General features: G+C 37.0%; 1 protein-coding gene across 8 annotated transcripts in view; it reads left to right on the top strand.

Moving 5' to 3' along the window:
- MAP2 (microtubule associated protein 2) overlaps window positions 1–26,356 on the top strand; it is a 278,280-nt gene that overhangs the window by 79,124 nt on the left and 172,800 nt on the right. Inside the window, exon 1 of one of the 8 annotated variants that reach the window (XM_032637131.1) lies at window positions 10,678–10,812. The exons of the other annotated variants lie outside the window; for them this stretch is intronic. The gene's annotated coding sequence lies outside the window, so the exon portion shown is untranslated. Of the gene's footprint in view, window positions 1–10,677; window positions 10,813–26,356 lie in introns of those variants that run through there. 8 annotated transcript variants of the gene reach the window in all.

The following is a 26,356-nucleotide window of genomic DNA, read 5'->3' as shown; positions in this document are numbered from 1 at the left end:
AGAAAGGGGAAAGTCTCTACCCTAATTTTCAACAGGGAGAATTAAGCCCCTTATTTTTAATTTGTATTTGCCCTTACAATGAGTAATATCATTATTTACTAAGAAAAGTCAATGAATGATTTCAGTTTTTGAAATATTCTGCTAATATACTCTAAAACAAAGAAAAAATAGAATTTAAAATGGGAAGATTTTTAAGTAGAGTCATCACTCCTTCCTCACTCTATAGTTGCCTGGTTGCTGGGTTAGATTAGTGGGGTAGGACTGCTCAGATTTGGCCTTTGTAAGGGAGGGCGGGCCTCTGCGGAGAGCAGAATGGACAATATAAAAAGAATTTAAACTACTCCTCTAAGTGTGTTTGAGATCAGACATTCACAGCTTTCTGGTGAATTTAACTTAAACTCTCCTTAACTAAAGGATCTCTGGTGCTCATTCAAATGTTAATATTTGGCCATCTGCTTTTTTTTCTAAGCAAGACAAGCTGGAGGTCATGTGACCCTAATTACAGCAATTATGAGCTTTCTGGGAATAATCAATCATTCAGCTTGCAACCAGAGTAAGCATCTGCTGATGATAAATAGATCAGGAGATTAGTAAATCCAGGCTTCCCTGTAAGACATTCAATGATTCGTTTCTTAATATGTATACTTACACAGAGCTAAAACCCATATGCTCTAATAAGAGCATACTTTTTCCATATGGGTTACTTTTTTCTTACACTTTCTCTTTAAATTTAGTAGAAACAGTTTAAAATGCATATTTTTATGTGTGTGAATAAATTAGTATTCTGAAGAAGGACATGGAGAAAACTCTAATAATGACTAATAATGAAGCAGCAGCCTTCACCTACACAAATTTTATTTCTCTGCGCAAAGAGAAAAGAATGTCACTGGAGCTCAATTTTTCCAGCAGAAGTATTATTTCATATTATTTTATTTTGCTTTAATTTCTTAATTTGGGGATTAAGAAAGTGCAAGAAGGCCTAACTTCTAATTATAAGGATGTGTATTTAAGGGAAAATTCTTCAGACAACCTAAGGCCTTCTGAGAGTCATTCTTTAACAAGGCAAAATATTTTCCCTTTCATAAGGCCATTTACTTCTCGAGAAATTATAATTTCATAGGCTAGGTTTTAGCAGTATTGTTTACCTTGCTCCCTATTACACTTTTCAGACTCACAGTTTTAAATTTCATTGAGTGTCACTGGGTTTATTTTGGACCTGGCCCATATCACACAGAAACCTTTGAACAAAACTGCTCATGCTGACTGCACGTTGTGATATGTGACAGTATCTTGTCAATACTGTCTGGTTGCAATTATGTTGATTAATGTCAGTGCGATGAAAGATAACGCATGGCACCTTCTTTTGAAAATCACTCATTATGCCAATCTGCCTCCAAAGCCAAATTTAGAGCTTTTTATAATTTCCTATTTTAGTATTGAGTCAGGCTAACCTTATTTCTAGCCTGTGTAAATGGACACCTAGTAGATTATTTATTCATTAAAGAAATGCTGTGGTGAGTACCACAGTGTGCCAGGAAGTGTGCTAGAAGGGAACATGGCAGGTAGAGTCTTGCCCTTTCTTTTTGAGGCGGTAACTCGAACAGCCTTCGAAGTGCGTCCATGTGCTGTACAGCACGTTTATGTGATGCACCTAAATATAATGTGCAGTTTGCTAAATGGTTTGTCCTCGTCTATTAAGAATTTTAAAATGCAGCAACTGATGGCTTTCAAAAGCACTTTTGTGGCAGCACCTGTCAAGTTCCCCCCCTTCCTTTTTTATCATTACTAGGAAACCACACAATTTATTCTTCAAGAATAAAGGATGTCTGATTGGATCATAACCTTTTCCTCCCACCTTCATCTGTCTGTCTTTTTGCTTCCTCCTTGCTTTCTGTAAACTCTTTAATCTTCTTTTAAAAACTAAAAATTAAAAAAAGCTGCTTCAGCTGTAAGGATGGGTATTTCTCCCTTCTAACTTCTCAGGAAAAAAACAGGAAAGAGAGTTTACCATATTAGAATTCTGTCAGCTGGGACTCTGTGCCTTTTGTAAAGATAACATTAGAAGCACATTTATGATCCATCTGACCCTTTAAGCCAAGAAATTGGGATTTTGAGATCAATAGTTTAAGCTTCACATATTCCATTCTACAGCATATTTTTAAGGAGAAGCTTCACATGCTAAATTCAATAATTATTGTTTTCATAAGTACCAGCACCCCCCTGATATTATTATTTTCAATGAATGATAGATTAAATATTTGATAATGTAGTTCAGTTGTTCAGCTTTGTAAGACTTCATATAAATAAAATCATAAATCACACAGAAAAATCTTTTGACAGACCATATGTTTAGAGTTGGAGTTCAGAAAATGTTGTCTTCATAAACATAATTAAAACGAGGAGAGTTTGTCTGCTCACCTTTAGAGAAGTAGCGAAACGGTGGCGAGCTACCCCTCACACTGAGTATAAAACCAGACAGCTCGGGCTTCCCTGGTGGCGCAGTGGTTGAGAGTCCGCCTGCCAATGCAGGGGACGCAGGTTCGTGCCCCGGTCCGGGAAGATCCCGCATGCCGTGGAGCGGCTGGGCCTGTGAGCCATGGCCGCTGAGCCTGCGCGTCCGCAGCCTGTGCTCCGCAACAGGAGAGGCCACAGCAGTGAGAGGCCCGCATACCACACACACAAAAAAAACAGATAGCTCATTGTAGCATCATTTCTACCAGTGCTCTGGTACAAAGGGTGGGGTCCCTTTTGTTTCACCAACTGGATCTCATCTGTGATATGACAGAATGTATTAGGAAAAGAGAGTAAGTTAGACATCAAGAACTAATCAGAGCAGAAAGGCATGGCCATGCACATCTGAATCAAGGCAGACATCACAGCATTATAAATATGGCCAGGGCAAAAATGATGGACATTTCCATAAGACAGTATTTTGAACTCTAAAAGCAGAGGAAGAAAAGTGAGCTGCAAGAAGTGTTACAGATGGCTATAAATGATACTAAATCATATCACCGAAGTCAGTTGATGAATCTTAAATCTCAGATTGAGGAAATTATTGCCCCCATCCTTTATGATATTTCAGGAAATGTTTGTGACAAATACTTTTCAAAATAACTTGAAAGTGCTATGACTATCAAAAGTATTTTATGATTTGGAGTCACTGATTCAGGGTTCAAATCAATACATAAAATAATTTTCAAAATTATTAATATATATAAGAGATTTGCAGCTGTAGGTCTCTCCCATGGAGAGGGGTATGGCCTGTGACTTCAATCCATGAAATTGTCATTAGAAGAGTCATTAATTAGGGTCTTTTAAAAAGTTCTTACGTGGAAATTTTTGTCTATTTACCTTTGGTCAGATTTTAAATCTTCCTCATTTGGAGAAAGTAATAGTTGACGCTACCTTCTTGAAATAAAAATATTCCACTCAAACATATTACAACTATGGACAAGAAACACAGAGCAGTAGATCAGTGAGGCATCAGCTCAATGCAGTCCACAATTATGGGTGATGAAATAAGAGTAGTCATGACTCTTAACGAATTTACAGTTGTCTTTTCCTGTTTATCTATGGTTGCCTAAATCTGATCTTTAGATATGACATATTAAGTGCTTCTGCATAGCCTGGTAAGGCACAAATTAAATTCTGATATTTGTATTCACCTTAAATTAGTTAGCACCTGTAAGTAATTCTCAGCCTCGTCTCTTGTCACCTCCTCCCCTTTATTCTCCATTTTTCCTGTTGAGATGCATGCTTAGTCGTCAGTTTCTCAGGGCAGCCTTCGCTCCACTGGGCTATATGGCTTGGCTCTGCACTCCGATAACACTCCAAATCTGATATGTCGTGGCATTTCACTTTATTCCCATTCCTTATTCAACGTTTATTTTTCTTTTGAATTAGATTCTAGGTTCTTTGAGGCAGAGACCATATATGCCTTGTCATTTCTGTCTTTCTGGAAACTTACACCCTGCCCAATACTATTTTCGTAGTCATTAAGTATTGATTACTTTCACATTCTCATTCTCATTGCTATTGTTGGATTGTTATTATTCCCAGTGCTTTGTGTACTCCTCTCTATTGCTGTCCTGAGCATCCCCTTTCTTTCTTTTTAAAATTTTTTTTTATTATTATTTATTCATTTTTTATTGGGGTATAGTTGTTTTACAATGTTGTGTTGGCTTCTACTGTACAGCAAAGTGGAGTTCCCTGTGCTATACAGCAGGTTCTCATTAGTTATCTATTTTATACATATTACTGTATATATGTCAATCCCAGTCTCCCAATTCATCCCATCCCCCACTTCTCCCCTTGGTGTCCATACATTTGTTCTCTACATTTATGTCTCTATTTCTGGCTTGCAAACTGGTCCATCTGTACCATTTTTCTAGATTCCACATATATGTGTTAATATACGATATTTTTCTCTTTCTGACTTACTTCACTCTCTATGACAGTCTCTAGGTCCATCCACATCTCTATAAATGATCCAATTTCATTCCTTTTTATGGCTGAGTAATATTCCATTGTATATATATATACCACATCTTCTTTATACATTCGTCTGTCGATGGACATGTAGGTTGCTTCCTGAAGCAGGAAGTCTGAAGTCTGGGGGTCTGTGTAATTTTCTTTTTTTGTAATATCCTTGTCTGGTTTTGGTATCAGGGTGATGGTGGCCTCCTGGCTATTGTAAATAGTGCTGCAATGAACATTGGGTGCATGTGTCTTTTTGAATTATGGCTTTCTCAGGGTATATGCCCAGTAGTGGGATTGCTGGGTTGTATGGTAGTTCTATTTTTAGTTTTTTAAGGAACCTCCATACTGTTCTCCATAGTGGCCGTATCAATTTATATTCCCACCACCAGTGCAAGAGGGTTCCCTTATCGCCACACCCTCTCCAGCATTTATTGTTTGTATATTTTCTGATGATGGCCATTCTGACTGGTGTGAGGTGATACCTCATTGTAGTTTTGACTTGTATTTCTCTAATAATTAGTGATGTTGAGCATCTTTTCATGTGCCTCTTGACCATCTGTATTTCTTCTTTGGAGAAATGTCTATTTAGATCTTCTGCCCATTTTTGGATTGGGTTGTTTGTTTTTTTTGATATTGAGCTGCATGAGCAGTGTATATATTTTGAAGCTTAATCCTTTGTCCATTGATTCATTTGCAAATATTTTCTCCCATTCTGAGGGTTGTCTTTTCATCTTGTGTTCTCTTTTGCTGTGCAAAAGCTTTCAAGTTTCATTAGGTCCCATGTGTTTATTTTTGTTTTTATTTCCATTACTCTAGGAGGTGGGTCAAAAAAGATCTTGCTGTGATTTATGTCACAGAGTGTTCTGACTATGTTTTCGTCTAAGAGTTTTATAGCGTCTGGTCTCACATTTAGGTCTTTAATCCATTTTGGGTTTACTTTTATGTATGATGTTAGGGAGTGTTCCAGTTTCATTCTTTTACATGTAGTTGTCCAGTTTTCCGAGCACCACTTATTGAAGAGACTTGTCTTTTCCCCATTTTTTATACGTGCCCACTTTGTCATAGATTAGTTGACCGTAGGTGAGTGGGTTTATCTCTGGGCTTTCTATCCTGTACCATTCATCTATATTTCTGTTTTTGTGCCAGTACCACACTGTCTTGATTACTGTAGCTTTGTAGTATAGTCTGAAGTCAGGGCGTCTGATTCCTCCAGTTCCGTTTTTTTTTTCTCAAGATTGTGTTGGCTATTCAGGGTCTTTTGTGTCTCCAAACAAATTTTAAGATTTTTTTGTTCTAGTTCTGTGAAAAATGCCATTGGTAATTTGATAGGGGTTGCATTGCATCTGTGGATTGCTTTGGGTAGTATAGTCATTTTCACATTGTTGATTCTTCCAATCCAAGAACATGGTATATCTCTCCATCTGTATATGTCATCTTTGATTTCTTTCATCAGTGTCTTTTAGTTTTCTGAGTACAGGTTTTTTACCTCCTTAGGTAGGTTTAAGGAGGTAAACCTTTTTGTTCCAATGGTGAATGGGAGTGTTTCCTTAATTTCTCTTTCTGATCTTTCGTTTTTAGTGTATAGGAATGCAAGCGATTTCTGTGTGTTAATTTTGTATCCTGCAACTTTACCAACTTCATTAATTAGCACTAGTAGTTTTCTGGTGACATCTTTAGGATTTTCTATGTATAGTATCATGTCATCTGCAAACAGTGACAGTTTTACTTCTTTTCCAATTTGTATTCATTTTATTTCTTTTTCTTCTCTGATTACCATGGCTACGACTTCCAAAACTATGTTGAATAATAGTGGTATGAGTGGACATCCTTGTCTTGTTCCTGATCTTACAGGAAGTGCTTTTGGTTTTTCACCATTGAGAACAATGTTTGCTGTGGGTTTGTTGTATGTGGCCTTTGTTATGTTGAGGTAGGTTCCCTCTATACCCACTTTCTCAAGAGTTTTTGTCATAAATCGGTGTTAAATTTTGTCAAAAGCTTTTTCTGCATCTGTTGAGAAGATCATATGGTTTTTATTCTTCGGTTTGTTAATATGGTGTATCACATTGATTGACTAGCATACATGGAAAAATCCTTGCATACCTGGGATAAATCCCACTTGATAATGGTGTATGATCCTTTTAATGTGTTATTGGATTCTGTTTGCTAGTAGTTTGATGAGGATTTTTACATCTATATTCATCAGTGATATTGGTCTGTGTAATTTTCTTTTTTTGTAATATCCTTATCTGGTTTTGGTATCAGGGTGATGGTGGCCTCATAGAATGAGTTTTGGAGTGTTCTTTCCTCTGCAATTTTTTGGGAGAGTTTGAGAAGGATAGGTGTTAGCTCTTCTCTAAATGCTTGATAGAATTCACCTGTGAAGCCATCTGGGCCTGGACTTTTGTTTGTTGGAAGATTTTAAATCACAGTTTCAATTTCATTACTTGTAATTGATCTGTTTGTATTTTCTATTTCTTCCTGGTTCAGTCTTGGAAGGTTATACCTTTCTAAGAATTCATCCATTTCTTCCAGGTTGTCCATTTTATTGGCATATAGTCCCTTGCAGTAGTTTCTTTTGATGCTTTGTGTTTCTGAGGTGTCCATTGTAACTTCTTTTTCATTTCTAGTTTTATTGATTTGAGTCCTCTCCCTCTTTTTCTTGATGAGTCTGGCTAAAGGTTTATCAATTTTGTTTATCTTCTCAGAGAACCAGCTTTTAGGTTTATTGATCTTTGCTATTGTTTTCTTTGTTTCTATTTCATTTATTTCTGCTCTGATCTTTATGATTTCTTTCCTTCTACTAACTTTGGGTTTTGTTTGTTCTTTTTCTAGTTCTTTAGGTGTAAGGTTCGATTGTTTGAGATTTTTCTTGTTTCTTGAAGGATTGTAGGATTGTATTGCTATAAACTTCCCTCTTGTAACTGCTTTTGTTGTGTCTCATAGGTTTTGTGTCATCATGTTTTCATTGTCATTTGTCTCTAGGTGTTTTTTATTACTTCTTTGATTTCTTCAGTGATCTGTTGGTTATTTAGTAACATATCGTTTAACCTCCATGTGTTTGTGTTTTTTAGTGTTTTTCCTGTAATTGATTTCTAATCTCAATTGATTTCTAATCTCTCTCATTGTCGTTGGAAAAGATGCTTGATATGATTTCAATTTTCTTAAATTTACTGAGGCTTGATTTGTGACCCAAGATGTGATCTATCTTGGAGAATGTTCTGTGTGCACTTGAGAATAGAGTGTAATCTGCTGTTTTTGGGTGGAATGTCCTATGTGAGCATCCCCTTTCTAACCACCGTGTCTGGACTGCCATCAGCCTGGGCCTTCTGCATGTTGAATGCTGAACCTACCTGCCAGGTCCCCCTTCTCTCCTCTCTTGACCTGCAGTAGTCCCTTCTTCTCCATTAGAGGACCCTATCATACTTAACAGTCAATCAAGCCACAATATATTTGTCCTTAATGAGCTTGGTAAATAAAAAGAAATCTCTTCAAACTGCATGAGAGGATCAGCAGACCTATTCACCTCCATGTGGTTTTTTATTTATTTATTTTTCTTTTATCAGGTGGTCTGAATAGAGGATGGAAGTGCCCTAGATTTCCAGATTTGTCTTCTACATATTCAGTGTTAAACACTTAGAGCTGTTTATATTTTAAGCATAACTTTTATAAAACTCTATTTTGAAAAGCTATGACTAACTATGGATATACATAAAAAGAAAGTTAACGGAAATAAAAAATCTCCTTCAAATCTGTTTTTTAAGGCTCCTCTCATTTAGAAAAACAAAAGCTACATTGCTTGCCTCACCAATGACTTGTGCCAATGCTACTTCTCCCATGTGCTAAATATTCAAAATTTAATTGGGCTTATTAAAAATAATTTTTAATGTATCAAAAGCCTACATAATGCAGTGTGAGTAAATGTTGTTGCACAGCTTGTTTTAGCATTATAGAAAGGTTGGCATGGAAACCCAGAGAAGGCATCTTAGATGCTCAATACATAAAGATTTTCGATTGAACCTCCTGGTTATATTATTTATTCCTATTTAGAATCAATTTTAATGTTTGTTTCTATCTAATTTTAGGAATATAATTTTTTCCTTGGGCAGAAGCAGCTTCTTTAGTCTAATTGTTTAAAAGAAATAAATTTTATTAGAAAACAATTAGGTAGGCAGGGTCAGGGGATAACTTTTAAGAGTTAAGCAATTTAATTTGTTGGATACAAATAAAGACTGTGGAATCATATGGGTTCAAATGCTGGTTCCAGCACTTACTGGCTATATGACAATTGCTATGTTAATAGTCTCAAAAAATTGAGATTAAAAATTGATTTAATAGTAATCAAAGGAAATAAATGAGGTAATATATATAACGCTCTTTAGCAGAGCGTCTTGCAGACAGTGCACACTCATCAACTTTCATTCTTATATTTATGAAATACAAAGAGAATGAGTTAAAAAAAATATTCCACAAAATACTTTGACTCAGAATCCTCTTCATCAGCCAAACTCTTTTCAGTCCTCAATGTGTTTTGCCTGAGTATTGTGAAATGGTGACGAAAATGTCTCAAACCTTCACGAATTTATATATGAATAAGCTTCTGTGAGTTAAAACAAGGGTGTGAAAAAAGGTCCATATTAATTTTTTTCAACTCATTACCTGTTGTGTTACTCTGTAACTGACTGGAGCTCACTTACCCCATGATTGTTAGTGACCATTAATGTCCCTTGACATACGGAGACCTGGGTCAAATTCTTGCCCGTAAGTAGCTGTGTGACCTTGAATAATGAATTTCAACTCTTGAGACCTGTGTTTTCTTGTGTATAAATCAAGTGGAGATAAGTCGTATGGTTTCTAACGTATATAGTTTTTAAATATGGTGATTGTAACAGCCGAAGATATCAGGACAAGGTCTGAGTTTCTGGGCACCATTTTTTCTTGACACCACACACTAAATTCAATTATGATATTGGGGATCATGTATAGGTTATTTTCCACCCTTTACAGTCCCGAATCTGCTGTCTCTGCAGATATGCCCAGAGGCTGTCACACTTTTGTAAATGCCTTTGTTAAGTAAATTAGCTAATAATTTTTTTTTAAAAAACGTAGAATAACAGACTATTTGGCAAGTTTGATGATACTGGTTTTCCAAAAACCCCTAGCAAATAAATGACAATTATTTCTAAATATATTTTAACATATACAGAGGTCAATTTTCCATATCCATATTTAGAAATGGCATTTCTTAGGCATAAAACAGTTAAAAAACGATTGGTATATTTTATACCAAAATAACCAAATGATATGGGTAAGCTATGATGAGAGGATAACTGGAAGAAGCAACTTTCATATTACAAAATTTGCCAGTGTGGGAATGACTGTTAATTCAAAGAAGCCTAATTTATAGGCAATGATTATTGCTGAGTTGAGGGCGGATTCAGCCAAAGCAAGTCTCTTCCTGAATGGACTGACCCTTGAAGTGACTTGAGTTAGGGACATAGTTATATCTTTAGAAAGGATATGATGGCATAATTATACAGACCTTACTGCTCAAAAGCTCCAATGCTTCTTATTAACGTTTCACTGAGATATCAGAAGAATCTCAAGGAGATTAAATTTCGAAGTTCCACTCAATGAAAACTCTATTGTCCTTTCAAAAAATAAATATTCACATGGAATTCTTTGATTACATATGTAGCTTTGTCCAAACTCCTAGTTTCTACATTAATTTAAATTTTTTTTCACCCCAAGAAAGTCTGGGAAAAAAAATCTTCACTATAATAACTGATTAGTTCCATTTCCTGCAGTATTTCTTTTCTTGTGGTTGCTGGTTTTCAGCCAATTCTATTTTTGCGTTTATTTTCTCCATTACATTCCTTTTTTTCTGAGTAGAAGAATTTTTGTGTTTTTCATTTTGTCAAAATAGAATTCTTCTCATGTCTTGTCATGATTTTGATATTTTCAAAGCTTAAAAAGCAACGCAGAGGAGATATGTCTACATAATTAAACATACCATGGGCTTTTTAAAAAGATCTGATAATTCAGAAAGTATTTTAAACCATCAGTGGACTGGAAATGTCCAACCACTTTTTTCATAAGTCCTATGCTTTTGAGAGTAGCAGTCAGCTTGATGTAGCTGTGGTTTAAAAGAGGAAATTAGAAAGGAGTCTAGGAAGTGACCTCATAAGAACGCAGAAAACTAAGAGCTTAAATAATAATAATATTCAAACAGCGTATTTCACCGTCTGAGTGTAGGAGAATTCTCAAAGTGGAGGGAAATGCAATTCAAATATGCAAACGAGTGTCCACAAAGGAGTACATGGAAAGAAGTACCCAGTAAGTGTTTGAGAGTTTTTTCAGTCTTTGTTTTTTTTTTTCTTTCCTTTTTTTCCCCCTGTTTTTGGTATGTTTAGAGCCTACTAGACTTATTTGGATAAGATACATGAGCATTTGCATTTCATGAGGTAAGCATTTATAAATTTAAAAAGGCTAGGACTCTGCCTGGGAGGGAATCCTCTGTCCTTGTGCCTTTACTATAGGATGGAAAATAACCAAGAAGTTACCTTAGAATTCATATAATTTTTCTCCTCATTGAACCATCTGTGCTAGATCCTTTCAGAAGTATTGGCTGACCTAAGTCCTGACTATTTTTTGCCATCCTGAAAGTGAAAGAAGGAACTGTTGCTATAACTAGTATTATAACTAAGTCAAACAGTATTACTGTTTTCTGATCATGATCATTGTGTGTTGGAAAAATTTCATTTGAGACCTGAAATATGAAATATGCAAACCTCTTTTCTAAGCCTGATCCTCCACAGCACATCTGTGGATGGGATATAGTTTTGAATCTGTAAAGCTGACCGCCACAAAACCAATACATACTTTATCTTCTCTCCCAGACCAACTTAAATGAGATCTGTGAATGTATGAATATAATAGACCTCTAAGCTGGAGGGCTCTCATGAAGTCTACACCCTCACTATATGGAGTTCTTTATACTAATCTTGGCATCTGGAGGATAAGTAATTAATAAAGTTACCAGTTGGAATTGTCTCAGTTTCTTGTGGCAGCCCTTATGTCTGATATCTGGTGGGCATCCTTCCCACATCACCACATCACCTGTGTGAAAAATGAACTTAAATTCAACTTACTCTGCCTTGTTCTTCTTCTCCATAGCAGTTATGTATCTTATGTGTTTTATATTTATTTGTGTAACAATTTATTGTTTATTTCTCCTAGCCACAATGTTCAAGAAAGCAGGGGCATTTTCTGTTTTGATGGGACACTGATGAGTCTCTAGCCCCCAGCCCAGTTTTGGGGCACAGAGTACGTGCTCAATCAATATTTGTTGAAAGGATAAACCTAGTCGCTATCTTCACACATTCACTGATGTCCACTGATCTTTGGTCTTCCCCCTCAAACACATCACTCTGCCTCTCTTCTCTTTCTCTCCACTTCCCACAATTCCTGTCCCTTGGTAGTGGCTTTCTTCACTACAGTGAGTTTACACAATTGATTAAGGAGCCATGTCTTCTAGATTTTCCCCAGGTGCTTAGTGTGATGCCATGTGTGGCTGTGCCCTCCTAGAGGTGAAGGTTGAGCTCCCTCTTTGGCTTCCCTGTGTTCTTCATCAGGTCAGACAGTGGTTCTCGAAGTGTGGCCCATAGATCAGCAACATCAGCATCACCTGGGAACTTATTAGAAATGTGAATTCTTGGGCCCTGCTCCAGACCTAGTGAATCAGAAACGTGTGGATGGCAGTACAACAACCTGTTTTATCATGCCCTCCAAGTAATTCTGATGCTAAAATTTGAGAATCAGTGATAAGACACAGGCTGCATCCCTGACTTTGTTTTTAACTTTCAAAAACCCTGCAATTTCTCGGAGCTCATTTTTTCAAGGGATCCAATAAGGACTTATTATGCTAAGTTCTCTATGTAGGTTAATACAGGGGCTTAACATTTATTTAGTAAATTGTGGGCATGCTGGACAGAACCTATTAAATTATGTGCTTCTGTAGAATTTTGCACTGTAGTTGTTATTTTTTATTCCAGAAAACATCTAAAGTCAAGTTTCTGGAAGACTCAACTATAGTCCACGACCCCTTGTTATATGCCTGCCTCCTTCATCCTCATGGCACATGTAACTTCAGCCCCAGAACCTGCTAGATGTGAGCCATAGTCCTTCAGGGAAAACATTCAAAATAATTAATTGGGTCTAAGCCTAAAAAATAAAATATTTTAGAACAAAATATTACACAGATATTATTTTTCCCCCTGGAAATTCTATGTAATTCTGTTTTAGACACAGTTAGGAACGAATGTCCATCTTTGTGTACTAAATCTGCTTTTATTTACAAAATAATAATGCAATATTGCATTTCTTTTTTAATTGAAACCATTTCTATCATTTCTGAGACGATCTTTCAGACACCACATTTCACTCTTAACTTGATTTTAATTTGGTTAACATATTGACAGTTCAGTCTTTGCAGACGTGACTTCCAGCCCCCAGACCTTTCACTGTGGCTTAAAAGAGCACCAGGATTAGGGCTCTCCTTCATAAAAGCAACTGGAAGCATAGTGGAACCCGTGTTATCTTAGGACCTGCAGAAATACATATACATTTTTCCTCGGTCGTTTTTTTTTTACACTTTTAAAAACAGAATCACATCTCTAGCCTCTCTTTCTGAAGAAGACCAATAAGTTATGGTTCGTTAAGAATCTTTGTATCTGAACTAAGAGTAAGGAGGTGTTGTTTGTCCTTCAGAATGGAATTTGCCTGGTTTAGATGAAAATTGATGGGGGTTGTAGCTAAGAAAATGGGGTTGTGGATGAAGCAGCAGCATGTGTCAAAGGCACAGCATTAGAGCAACAAGGGCATTGAATACTAAAGGGAAATAAGCACATTTGGGAAGACTGGAATTCTGTTGTGTTTTTTTGTTTGTTTCATTTTTTAACACCTTTATTGGAGTATAATTCCTTCACAATGTTTTGTTAATTCCTGTTGTATAACAAAGTGAATCAGCTATATGTATACATATATTCCCATATCTCCTCCCTCTTGTGTCTCCCTCCCACTCTCCCTATCCAAACCCTTTAGGTGGACACAAAGCATCAAGCTGATCTCCCTGTGCTATGCGGCTGCTTCCCACTAGCTGTTTTACAACGGGTAGTGTGTATATGTCCATGCCACTCTCTCACTTCATCCCAGTTTACACTTCCCCCTCCCCAAGTCCTCAACTCCATTCTCTGCGTCTGTGTCTTTATTCCTGTCCTACCCCTATGTTCTTCAGATTTTTTTTTTTTTAGCTTCCATATATATGTCTTAGCATATGGTATTTGTTTTTCTCTTTCTGACTTACTTCACTCTGTATGACAGTCTCTAGGTCCATCCACCTCACTACAAATAACTCAATTTCGTTTCTTTTTATGGCTGAGTAATATTCCATTGTATATATGTGCCACATCTTCTTTATCCATTCATCTGTTGATGGACACTTAGGTTGCTTCCATGTCCTGGCTACTGTAAATAGTGCTGCAATGAACATTGTGGTAAATGACTCTTTTTGAATTATGGTTTTCTCAGGGTATGTGCCCAGGAGTGGGATTACTAGGTCGTATGGTACTTCTTTTTTAGATTTTAGGCAACCTCCAAACTATTCTCCATAGTGGCTGTATCACTTTACATTCCCACCAACGATGCAAGAAGGTTCCCTTTTCTCCACTCCCTCTCCAGCATTTATTGTTTGTAGATTTTTTGATGATGGCCATTCTGATCGGTGTGAGGTGATACCTCATTGTAGTTTTGATTTGCATTTCTCTAATGATTAGTGATGTTGAGCATCCTTTCATGTGTTTTTTAGCAATCGGTATATCTTCTTTGGAGAAATGTCTGTTTAGGTCTTCTGCCCATTTTGGATTGGGTTGTTTGTTTTTTTAATATTGAGCTGCATGAGCTGCTTGTATATTTTGGAGATTAATCCTTTGTCAGGTGCTTCATTTGCAAATATTTCCTCCCATTCTGAGAGTTGACTTTTTGCCTTTCGTATGATTTCCTTTGCTGTGCAAAAGCTTTTATGTTTCATTGGGTCCCATTTGTTTATTTTTGTTTTTATTTCCATTTTTCTAGGAGGTGGGTCAAAAAAGGATCTTGCTGTGATTTATGTCATAGAGTATTCTGCCTATGTTTTCCTCTAAGGGTTTTACAGTGTCTGACCTTACATTTAGGTCTTTAATCCATTTTGAGTTTATTTTTTGTGTATGGTGTTAGGGAGTGTTCTAATTGCATTCTTTTACATGTAGCTGTCCAGTTTTCCTAGCACCACTTATTGAAGAGGCTGTCTTTTCTCCACGGTATATTCTTGCCTCCTTTACCAAAGATAAGGTGACCATATGTGTGTGGGTTTATCTCTGGGCTTTCTATCCTGTTCCGTTGATCTCTATTTCTGTTTCTGTGCGAGTACCATACTGTCTTGATTACTGTAGCTTTGTAGTATAGTCTGAAGTCAGTGAGCCTGATTCCTCCAACTCCATTTTTCTTTCTCAAGATTGCTTTTGCTCTTCAGGGTCTTTTGTGTTTCCATACAAATTGTGAAAATTTTTGGTCTAGTTCTGTGAAAAATGCCATTGGTAGTTTGATAGTCCTGATCTTAGTGGAAATGGTTTCAGTTTTTCACCATTGAGAATGATGTCAGCTGTGAGTTTGTCATATATGACCTTTATTATGTTGAGGTAAGTTCCCGCTATGTACTTTCTGTGGGTTTTTATCATAAATGGGTACTGAATTTTGTTGAAAGCTTTTTCTGCCTCTATTGAGATTATCATATGGTTTTTATCCTTCAGTTTGATAACATGGTTTATCACATTGCTTGATTTGCATACATTGAAGAATCCTTGCACTCCTGGGATAAATCTCACTTGATCATGGTGTATGATCCTTTTAATGTGCTGTTGGATTCTGTTTGCTTGTATTTTGTTGAGGATTTTTGCATCTATGCTCACCAGTGATATTGGCCTGTCATTTTCTTTTTTTGTGACATCTTTGTCTGGTTTTGGTATCAGGGTGATGGTGGTCTCGTTTGGAAGTGTTCCTCCTTCAGCTATATTTTGGAAGAGTTTGAGAAGGATAGGTGTTAACTCTTCTCTAAATGTTTGATAGAATTTGCCTGGGAAGCCATCTGGTCCTGGACTTTTGTTTGATGGAAGATTTTTAATCCAGTTTCAATTTCAGTGAATGTTTATATTTTCTATTTCTCCTGGTTCAGTCTCGGGAGGTTGTGCTTTTCCAAGAATTTGTCCATTTCTTCCAGGTTGTCCATTTTATTGGCATATAGTTGCTTGTAGTAATCTCTCATGATCCTTTGTACTTCTGCAGTGTAAGCTGTTACTTCTCCCTTTTCATTTCTAATTCTGTTGATTTGAGTCTTCTCTCTATTTTTCTTGATGAGTCTGGCTAGTGGTTTATCAATTTTTTTTATCTTCTCAAAGAACCTGCTTTTAGTTTTATTGATCTTAGCTCTTGTTTCCTTCATTTCTTTTTCATTTATTTCTGATCTGATCTTTATTATTTCTTTCCTTCTGCTAACTTTGGGGTTTTTTTTGTTCTTTCTCTAATTGCTTTAGGTACAAGGTTAGGTTGTTTATTTGAAATGTTTCTTGTTTCTTGAGGTAGGATTGTATTGCTATAAACTTCCCTCTTAGAACTGCTTTTGCTGCATCCCGTAGGTTTTGGGTTGTCGTGTTTTCATTGTCATTTGTTTCTAGGTATCTTTTGATTTCCTCTTTGATTTCTTCAGTGATCTCTTGGTTATTTAGTAGTGTATTGTTTAGCCTCCATGTGTTTGTATTTTTTTACAGATTTTTTCCTGTAATTGATATCTAGTCTCATAGCATTGTGGTCGGAATGATGTTGCAACAGTCTGAGGCATGCTGTGTGTCTTCCCGGGGAAGTTGTCTGTGGATCATGAGACCTTGGCGGTGGCAGGCTGCACAGGCTCCTGGGAGGGGAGGTGTGGATAGTGACCTGTGCTTGCACACAGGATCCTTGGTGACTGCAGCATCAGCCTTAGCCTTTCACGCCTGTCTCTGGGGTCCGCGCTGATAGCCACAGCTCACACTCATCTCTGGAGCTCGTTTAGGCAGTGCTCTGAATCCCCTCTCCTCACGCACCCCAAAACAATGGTCTCTTGCCTCTTAGGCAGGTCCAGACTTTTTCCCAGACTCCGTCTTGGCTAGCTGTGGTGCCCTAGCCCCCTTCAGGCTGTGTTCACACAGCCAACCCCAGTCCTCTCCCTGTAGTCTGACCTCAGAAGCCCGAGCCTCAGCTCCCAGCCCCCACCCGCCCTGGCGAGTGAGCAGACAAGCCTCTCGGGCTGGTGAGTGCTGGTCGGCACCAATCCTCTGTGCGGGAATCTCTCCACTTTGCCCTCCTCACCCCTGTTGCTGCACTCTACTCCATGGCTCCGAAGCGTCCCCCACGCCACCCCCTGTGTCCGCCAGTGAAGGGGCTTCCTAGTGTTTGGAAACTTTTCCTCCTTCACAGCTCCCTCCCAGAGGGGCAGGTCCCATCCCTATTTTTTTTTTGTCTCTTTTTTCTTTTTTCTTCTGCCCTACCCAGGTAGGTGGGGAGTTTCTTGCCTTTTAGGAAGTCTGAGGTCTTCTGCCAGCATTCAGTAGGTGTTCTGTAGGAGTTGTTCCACATGTAGATGTATTTCTGATGTACTTGTGGGGAGGAAGGTGATCTCCACGTCTTACTCCTCTGCCATCTTAAAGGTCTGGCTGGAATTCTGTTGTTTTCAAGATTATACTTAATTAGTAGAGCATTCAGTGCAAATCAACGTGTAGTCAATGCGTTGCATGTTGACTAAACTGAGTAAGTAAACTTTTCAGCAAACAATTGTGTGTGTCCTCTGATAACATGATAGTAATTGAACTCTTGGGATGAGGGACATTGCCTGGTGTGAGGGGAAAAAAATCATACATTTCCTTTGAAAATCATGGACATTACTGTTAAGTACATTAAAATAGCTCCTCAGGAAGAAAATATGGGTCTGATAATCAGAAATGTTAGTATTGTATCCAGTCTTATAATGACAAATTGTCCTCTAAAATTCCTTTTTAATTATTTTGAAAGTAGAATTCCATTTAAAATAAGTAAAAGGTAAGCAGATTCATCAATCCCTAAAGGATATTAGCAAGATGAAAAATGCTTCAGAGAGAAGCAATAAATACTTTGAGCAATTCCATATGTCAGTAGGTACCTATAAGCTATTTATTTCTCATTTTGACTATCAAGTTTAATTATACTCCTATCTATTTTAGATCAGTCACTTACTTCTGAGCAGCTGAAGTAATTTGTTAGGATTTTTCTTTTCCATTAGTAACTGTGGCAGGAAAACAAATCCAATAATTCTGTGAGTGCTGAGAGCAGAGTTTTCTTAGGTATACTAATTTTGACTAGATCCATAGGATAATGGTGAAAAAAGCCTGAAATAACAGTAAATTTAAGCCAGTCCTAGTTTGGGATAGTGCTCCATCATCACCAAGGATCCAGATGCCCTCTATATTTTTGCCCTGCCACCCTCAACATGCACCTTCCATTTTACGTCCAAGATGGCTGCTTCAGCTCCCACTGTCGTATCACACATACATCCTGGAGAGTGGGAAGAGGAAAGAGCAGGGAAAAGGCATGATCCTACTCTTTGACCAGACCCACCTCTTATTCTCAATCCTATTGACCAGAACTTAGTTATTTGGTCATACTTTGCTATCAAGGTGAAATGGGCCTTTGTTCAGAGTAAACATGTGCCCAACTAACATTTGAAGATTCTTTTGATGAAAAGGAAGAGGAGAATGGATAACAGAAGACAGTTTGTAGCTCTGCCTCACCAGAATTAGCTCTATTTACTCTGGTAATCAGAGGAGGAAGTGCAGATTATTAGGCCTGCAGTGAATGTTCACTGTTCAGTTACATGATTATAGGACAAATATAGACAGGAAATTAAATATCTCCTGCAAATTGTGTAATTTGAGACCTTAAAGTTGCCTATTATTTATGAGGCTGAGTATTTTTCCCAGCTTGAATTAAATCATAAATCCTAGTAATTTGTGTTGATATCAGGTCAAACATTTATGAAGTTACAGGCAGCATGCTAGGTTCCTGATATATACAAACATTTTTTTCTTTATAACCATCTAATAATACAGGTTTTTACATTTTTTTATAGTTGAATCTGGGCATTAGAAGAATTAACTTGCTCAAGGTCACATAGATAAGAAATGCAGTTGAATTTTAACCCATGTCTGTATGATTACAAAATGTGCCCACCCCCCATATTTTTCTGTTTCCTAGAAGCTTCTCAATGTCACTGGCACTGCATTTGATTTATTTCATCCATCTTTAGATCCTACTTCTTAAGGGTAGTACCTGTAGCTACTGACTGAATAGATGACACACTGAATCTACTATTTTTGCTGTTGCTATGAAATATATATTTCGTTAATTTATAGACTATCCAAAGCCATATAGTACCTTTGATATGTTAATTTCTGACCAAATCCAGATAATGGCTAAAATCTTATTGAGCAAATTAGCTGACATGATAAGTAGGAAACTCCAGTTTTTTCTTCATAAAAGAAACAGAGGAAAGAAAAAAACAGATTAGTAGGAAAGAAAAGACAATTTCCTTCTCTTTGTTTCTCAGTTTTTCTTGCACCTGAGTCTCCTCATGTTGTCAGCTCATTTTGTCCATGTTCTGTGTCCCAAAACATCTGCTCTTCCTCTTTCAAAATGTTTTCCTCATTTCATAGCATAGCTTTTAAAGCTATTTAATTTAAGAAAGCGTATCAGTGCCATTGAGTGCTTATTACATTTGGGTGCCACAGTGAAGAAAATGCAAACAGTACTTCTGTGAGCCTAAAACATACTTTATGAAATAAGTTATAAAATAATTATATGTGCATTTGCCACATTTATGCATATTAGCCTTGAGAATACTGAAACAGAAGTTGAATAAAATTTGCTTCAATACTCTTGAGATGTTTATTGGTTGGCTAATATGACTCATTTGTCAGTAGGGTTTAAATGGTTTCTAAAATTTATTTGAAGTAAATGCTGAAATTGGAGTAATGAAATTTACAATATATGGATCACTGGTTTAATCTATTTTTGCAGATATTTACTCTTTCTGTTTATAATGCTAAATTTAAGTGAGTTTAATTAGCCAGGAACAAACAGTTTAGGTCATTAAACAAAATAAGGTACTCTTACTCAACCAATCTTGGGTTCCTCAGGGAAGAGTCTTACTGAGAAAATGTGTCTTTAAACAATGTCATTCCTTTCTAAAATATACATGTGATCATTTTCTTCCTTTGACTAATTGGAGAATAAGAGCCCTTGATATGATTTCAACTCTCATATGATCTAGGTTTTACTTATTTCATATAAGCTCTTCATCATCATAATCATTTTTTTCATCATCATGCCTAATTTTTCATAAGTGCTAAACCCTGACCATGTGTTATTTCATTAAATCTTTCTAATGATTCTAAGAACTAGGTCATATCATTATCCCATTTTAAAGATGATGTTTAACAATTTTTCTCACAGTTTATAAGTAGCTGGGCCTGGGTTTAAGTGGAGACAGTCTGAAATCCGGAGCTGGCCCACATGACACCCATATACACTAACTCACAGATTCTTAAGTCTGGAATTGTCCACATTTACATGACCCTGTTTTAGTGCTTTCTCACTAAATCTTCTATCTCCATTTTTAGCTGGCCCCCTGGAATTCAGGGTCACAAAATGACACCCTAGACCCTACACCCTACATCTACAGGCTTTTTGCATTTGCCATTTTGACTCAAATGGTTGATCGTTTTAGTTGACTAACAAACTTGGTGAATTTTTCACCAGTGAACTGAGTGGTGATTTTTTTTAAACATCTTTATTGGAGTATAATTGCTTTACAATGGTGTGTTAGTTTCTGCTTTATAGCAAAGTGAATCAGTTACACATAAACATATGTTCCCATATCTCTTCCCTCTTGCGTCTCCCTCCCTCCCACCGTCCCTATCCCACCCTTCTAGGTGGTCACAAAGCACAGAGCTGATATCCCTGTGCTATGCGGCTGCTTCCCACTAGCTATCTATTTTACATTTGGTAGTGTATATATATGTCCATGCCTGAGTGGTGATTTTTAATGTACCTTAAAAACTAGGCTTACCCTGATCTTTGGTGAACTCATGAAATACCTTCAGTTTGCCCACCTCTCCACTTCCCCACACACCACTTTCCCTTTCTTTTTTCTCTCAAGGATTCTGCACTGCATTCTGTGCTCAATGCCCCCTTTTCACCACTTCAATCCAAGTCTCATAAAATAAGACTTTACTGACACACTATTCTTCCCTACTGCCCACACCTCCCTAGTCAAGATATGTTTTAAAATATTGGGGTTTTTTTCTGGTTTCTGAATAGTTCTGTTTTCACTATGGAAATTTTAGAAAGTACAGAACAGTGTAAAGAAGCAGAAGGAAACATAGAGCCCCTGACTCTACCACCCAGATGCTGCTACAGTACGCATTTTGGCAAATTTCCTTCTAGCCTTCTTTGGCTGTTTGAAAAATTTCTGAGCCATAAGGAATTATTTTAATAAGATACAGCCCTTTAAAACAAAGACTTGATTGTTAGGGCTTACTTCCAGTTCAGATTAGACACAAGTTCCTGGGGGTTCTGGGGGTTCAGTGAGGAACTGAATTGGTTTGTGTTAGAGAAATTGATGTAATGCCTCCCCTCCAGGGGAGGACAGGAGAGTTGGTCACAGGTCAAGACCGTTTCTGAGAGAACTGGCGTGAGACAGGGTGAGGGTAGCTGGTTCAGCTAAGAGAGGTGTTTCTAGGAATTCTTTTAACAGGAGGGTGGAAGTGGGGACCTGGCCCAGCTGGAGGGAATGGGAGCTGAGCATTGGCAGAAGAAACCAGGGTATCTCAAAAGACCAGAGCTCCAAAGGGCCAGCCAGCTGCCTGGCTGCCCCAAGGGTCTATGCAAATACCAAGATAACCTGCCAAAATGGGTGGAACCTCCACCTTAAAACATAGGCCAGCTTGATTATTTCTGAGCCCCGTAAGTAACTTTTGTTAGTTTGCCATTAATAACAGCTAACATTTCTTGAGTATGTGTCCAGCACTGGCTAATCTATTTCCTGGTGTTATCTCATTTAGCTCTTAAAAGAAGTCAGTTACTGTTAGGATCTCCATTTTACAGATAAGGAGTCAGAGGCCTTGAAAATTGATGGCTTTGCCCAAGGCCACTAGGATAAATAGAGGAATAGGAGTTGCAATCCAGGGATTGTCTCACTCCAGAGCTCTTACTGTATGTAAACTGTTGCATGGTCTATGATTTAGTGTTTTGTCTAGGGCTTATGGTGGGATTCTAATCTGCTAGAAGAAATTGATGTGTGTGTGTGTATGTGTGTGTGAGTGTGTGTGTGTGTGTGTGTGTGTGTGTGTTGTTGGGGGGGTGGATTTTGTGGAGGTCCTCAAATTAATATACAAAGGTAACGTTGCTTAGCCCTTCTAAGTTACTTTATGAAAACCTCATCTATAAATACATCAGGTATTCAAACTATCTCCTGACTTTGACGTATCCTGGGCTCTTGATTCTGTCAACAACTTTTTTTTTGAGCTGAACCTCAATTTTATTCAGATAGAACATAGAATTATTTAACAAGAATACTGTTCTCAATTGCCACAAATACCACAAGAGGTATAATTCAGTATTTAAGTGAATTACTGCTCTGACATAGCAGTAGTTCCAAAGGTAATCTGTAGTGACATTAAGAAATGTCCATGAGATCACAAGGTCATGTACCCTGGCTTACATTTTATTGAATAGAATGCTTGCATATTCTATTAAATGGAATATTTGCATTTTACTTTTTAAAAATAGTTTTGGGGGAATAAAATTCACATACCATACATTTCACTCATTTAAAGTATACAATTTAGTGACTTTTAGTTTATTCACAGGTATGTGCAACTATTACCACAGACAACTTTAGAACATTTTTATCATGTCAAAAAAGAAATCTTGAACCCTTTAGCTGTTACCTCCTCAAATTACACCCCCAATCCGTCCTAACCAACCATTAATCTATTTTCTGCCTCTATAGAGATTTCCCTATTCTAAATTTTCATATGAATAGAATCATGTAATTTGTGGGTTTTTGTGACTGACTTCTTCCACTTTACATACTATTTTCTAAATTCGTCCAGTTTGTAACATCCACTCAATTGTTCTTTGTATTATATTTTTATCTAAGGGTTCTCACCCTTGATGGCACTAAAATATGAGTCCCTATTTATGCTTGAAAACATCACTGGATATCCATAACATTTACAAGGAGTCTTGCCAAATGTATGTTCACGTGCCCAGTGCACAATGAGGCCAAACAAATGGATACATCAGAGTCTAGAGCAAAGAAAGGTTTATTGCAGGGCCGAGCAAGGAGAACAGGCGGCTTGTGCTTGACGGCTTTCAGGGAAGAGTTTTTAAAGGCAAAATTTAGGGGGAGGTCTGCAGGGTGTGTAACCCTCCTCTGATTGGTTGGTGGTGAGGTAACTGCGGGAATCTCAATCATCAGCTTCCTGGTTCCAACCAGTGCTTTTGCTCAGCCTGAAGTTACCTCTTCCACCTGGGTGGGGTCCTTAGTTCCTGCAGAAGATCGCAGAGATATACTTTTATGTATATATATATACTTTTATGTATATCTCTTGAGGAAGAACCACGACCCTGCTTTATCTCTGCACTATAGTTTCTTGACTGCTCCTCCTTTGTTTCTGCATTCCCTTCCTTCCCTAATTAGTAACTGTTGGAATCTGCCCTTTGGAACACAGGGAAGGTCTAGGAGCCTGAAGCCTTTTTCCTACAAACATGAAACAGGGGGCACAGAAAGACTTCTGTATCTGGAAGGGCCCACAGGGTCCTGCTCAGTTTCAGTCCCCCCTTTTCTTTGATATTCCTCAATCTTGAGGGGAACAGGTGTTGGACAAAAAAGGGAATAATGTTTTAGATAGAGAGGTTAATCATAAACTCGGTAGGGGAACTCTGTTTTATGGGGACTCAGTTTTGGGAGCACTTAGAATGCTAAATTTTGCAGTGTTGTAGGCAGGTCTGGTTCTTGCAGAGCTCCAAGAACACTCTGTACTACTTCAGAGATGGTCATGAACTCCTCAGTGTCTTTTCATCCATCATGAATGTGTTTTTCAGCCATGCATGTTTGGTTCAGTGCAGTCTTTCTTTATAATCTTGTGAAGTATCTTTTACTGCAGAGGAAAACTAATCAAAGGGTTTGAATTGGAGTATAAAGAAAGCTGTGAAGCAAACAATGAAAATGCAGAAAGGTCAATACATTTGGAGGAGGCTTATAGTTTTAACCTCCATTAATAAAATTGCAAAGCCAGAGTAAAACTGCTGCTAAATAATGTATTACTTTTGTATTACTTTTTAGGTTTTCTCAGTTGTACTATGCTGTTTGTGTGCTGTATGTATTACTATGTTGTATGTATTAATATGTTGTGTGTATTGCTTTTTAGGTATTCTCAACTATACCAAATTAAATATAATGTTTGATTAATATGGAAGCTAGTATAATTTCAAATTTTACTTATTCTTCACTGTCTTTTCCATAAACTGACCTGTTACATAGCAGTAACTGAACTGGGATTAAATGTTTAGATCTTTGCTCCATTCATTGTAATGTAGCAAATAATTATACAACTATTTAGCAATGCATATGTAAACCTAGAATGAGGTTTATCAGCCCTAGACATCAGTTTCATCAATTACATGAAAAAAGATATACTTCACTGACATGTGAATTAAAAGGACTCAGTTAATGATCATGACCTTATAAAGTGCCATAGCTTTTTATTAAATTTTTAATGGAGAAAATACCCAAGAATGTATTATATAAATGCTAAACTTCAAAATATATCTTTTTTACTCTCCTTAAAATTTTCTCTAACTTTTCTTCAAGCCAATAATCACGGAAAGTAGTTACTGCATATTTCTGGTGTCCTCTGAGCTCACTGTCAGTGACAGATTTGGGGCCAAATCTACTATTCAAAAACCAACATGGCTTTTGTGTGGTTTGGGCAAGTAAACAAATATGTCTTCCTTGAGTTTGTCAAGAAAAAATTTTCAATGCTCTCTCATTACAGGCATAAGAAAGCAGATTGTTATTTTAAAATTCATATTTAAATTTTTGACATTGTTGTTAAATGTAAATATAATTAGACTACAATACTCATTTAAATGATATTGATAATAAGTGAGTTCTTTTCAGAACAGTCAACAACAATAATGAGGATCACAAAACCATAGAAAAAGAAAACCAGTGAAATCTTTAGTCCTAATTAAGTCCCCATTTGTGGGTATTCTTTAGGGAAAAGAGTCCTTTAGGAATAGTAAGATCACAAAATTGCTTCTGTATTTAATACTCAAATGAGCATCTTAGCATAAAGGCCAATACATTGTTTTCCTTAGGTACTCAGAATTGAGAATATTTTTTCCTGCAGAAAATATTAGCTATTTTAAATGTCTAGTCCATATATTCTGATTTGTGTCATAAATTAGGTCACAAGTGGCTGAATCATGAAGGAGTGGAGATGAATACAGAATTAATTACACTCAACGGTTTATTGTATACAGAGTAGATTCAAATATATTACAGAAACGTTGTTCAGTTAATACTAAAGTTATTTACTCTGGTCTTTATACTTGGCACTCTGTAGGAACAGAAAAAAATCCATAAATTTTAAGATAATCCCCAAAGTATAATGACCCTGGACAATCATAGGATGGGCAGGTTAAATGAACATAAAATTTAAATAAAAATTTAAGTTTTTGGTCTAGAATACCATCAGTTACCAAAATGATATTGCTTTCTCTCTTGAACATCAAGATCACATAGAAAAGATATCATTTTAATATTTTGTTGAAAACCAGTTGTACAGGTATAGTCTTGAATTAAAAGCTAATTAAGCTATTTAAATGTACTTGATTCTTACAGAAGGAAACCACTGATTATTTTTCCACAACTAACTTATTAACAACAGTGATATTCTTTGTTAGCTATTCTAACACATACCTATTTAGGAGTTGGTTAACTTCCTTCTCAATGAGCAAACATTAGGGTAGTCAACAATAATTTGATTAAATCAGTGTGTTCTGTGCTGGGAAAGAAATACCTGCTTGTTTTATCAGCATCCCAGTTACACAATGTGTTTTTATCAATGGCAAAGGCAGAGGGGAATAATATGGAAATTTAGTATATATTTTAATCCAAAGTATACCTGCCTTTTGAATCCATGTTTTCCAATGTGTACCGCATTTTTCCACAACCAATTCATGACCAGTTCCATTTGTCCCCAAAGTCAAGTGTAGAGAAAAAGACAAAAGGGTACTCTTCTGCCCTTTTGCTCTGACTCACTGATTCATCAATTTTTTGGCTAAAAAATAGCAAACATTAAGTACACTTCATTACAGTATTATTTTGCTGAAAAGGATTTGAGAACTTGGCATGTGAGTCAATGATATAAAATAGCAAAAATGTCAGTCATGGTAGGAAATTCACTAACTCTTTGTCTTAACGTCTGTCACCACAAAGGTCATGAATCCAAAATATCAACCTACTCCACTGCCTTCTTCCCTTCCTCCTCCAAACGTTACTTTCAACATGCAATTCATTTATCTCATCGTATCATAAATTGTATTAACCACCTGTAAATTATCCCACAGAGACAATATTCACAGGCACAAATCCAAAAAGTCAAAGTCCCCTCAGCAAAAATTAACCAATAGGTTTGTGTGTGAGACTCAG

This window comes from Phocoena sinus, chromosome 7 (genome assembly GCF_008692025.1).
Source record: "Phocoena sinus isolate mPhoSin1 chromosome 7, mPhoSin1.pri, whole genome shotgun sequence".
NCBI lineage: Eukaryota > Metazoa > Chordata > Mammalia > Artiodactyla > Phocoenidae > Phocoena > Phocoena sinus.
This window is presented reverse-complemented; position numbering and strand designations above follow the sequence as displayed.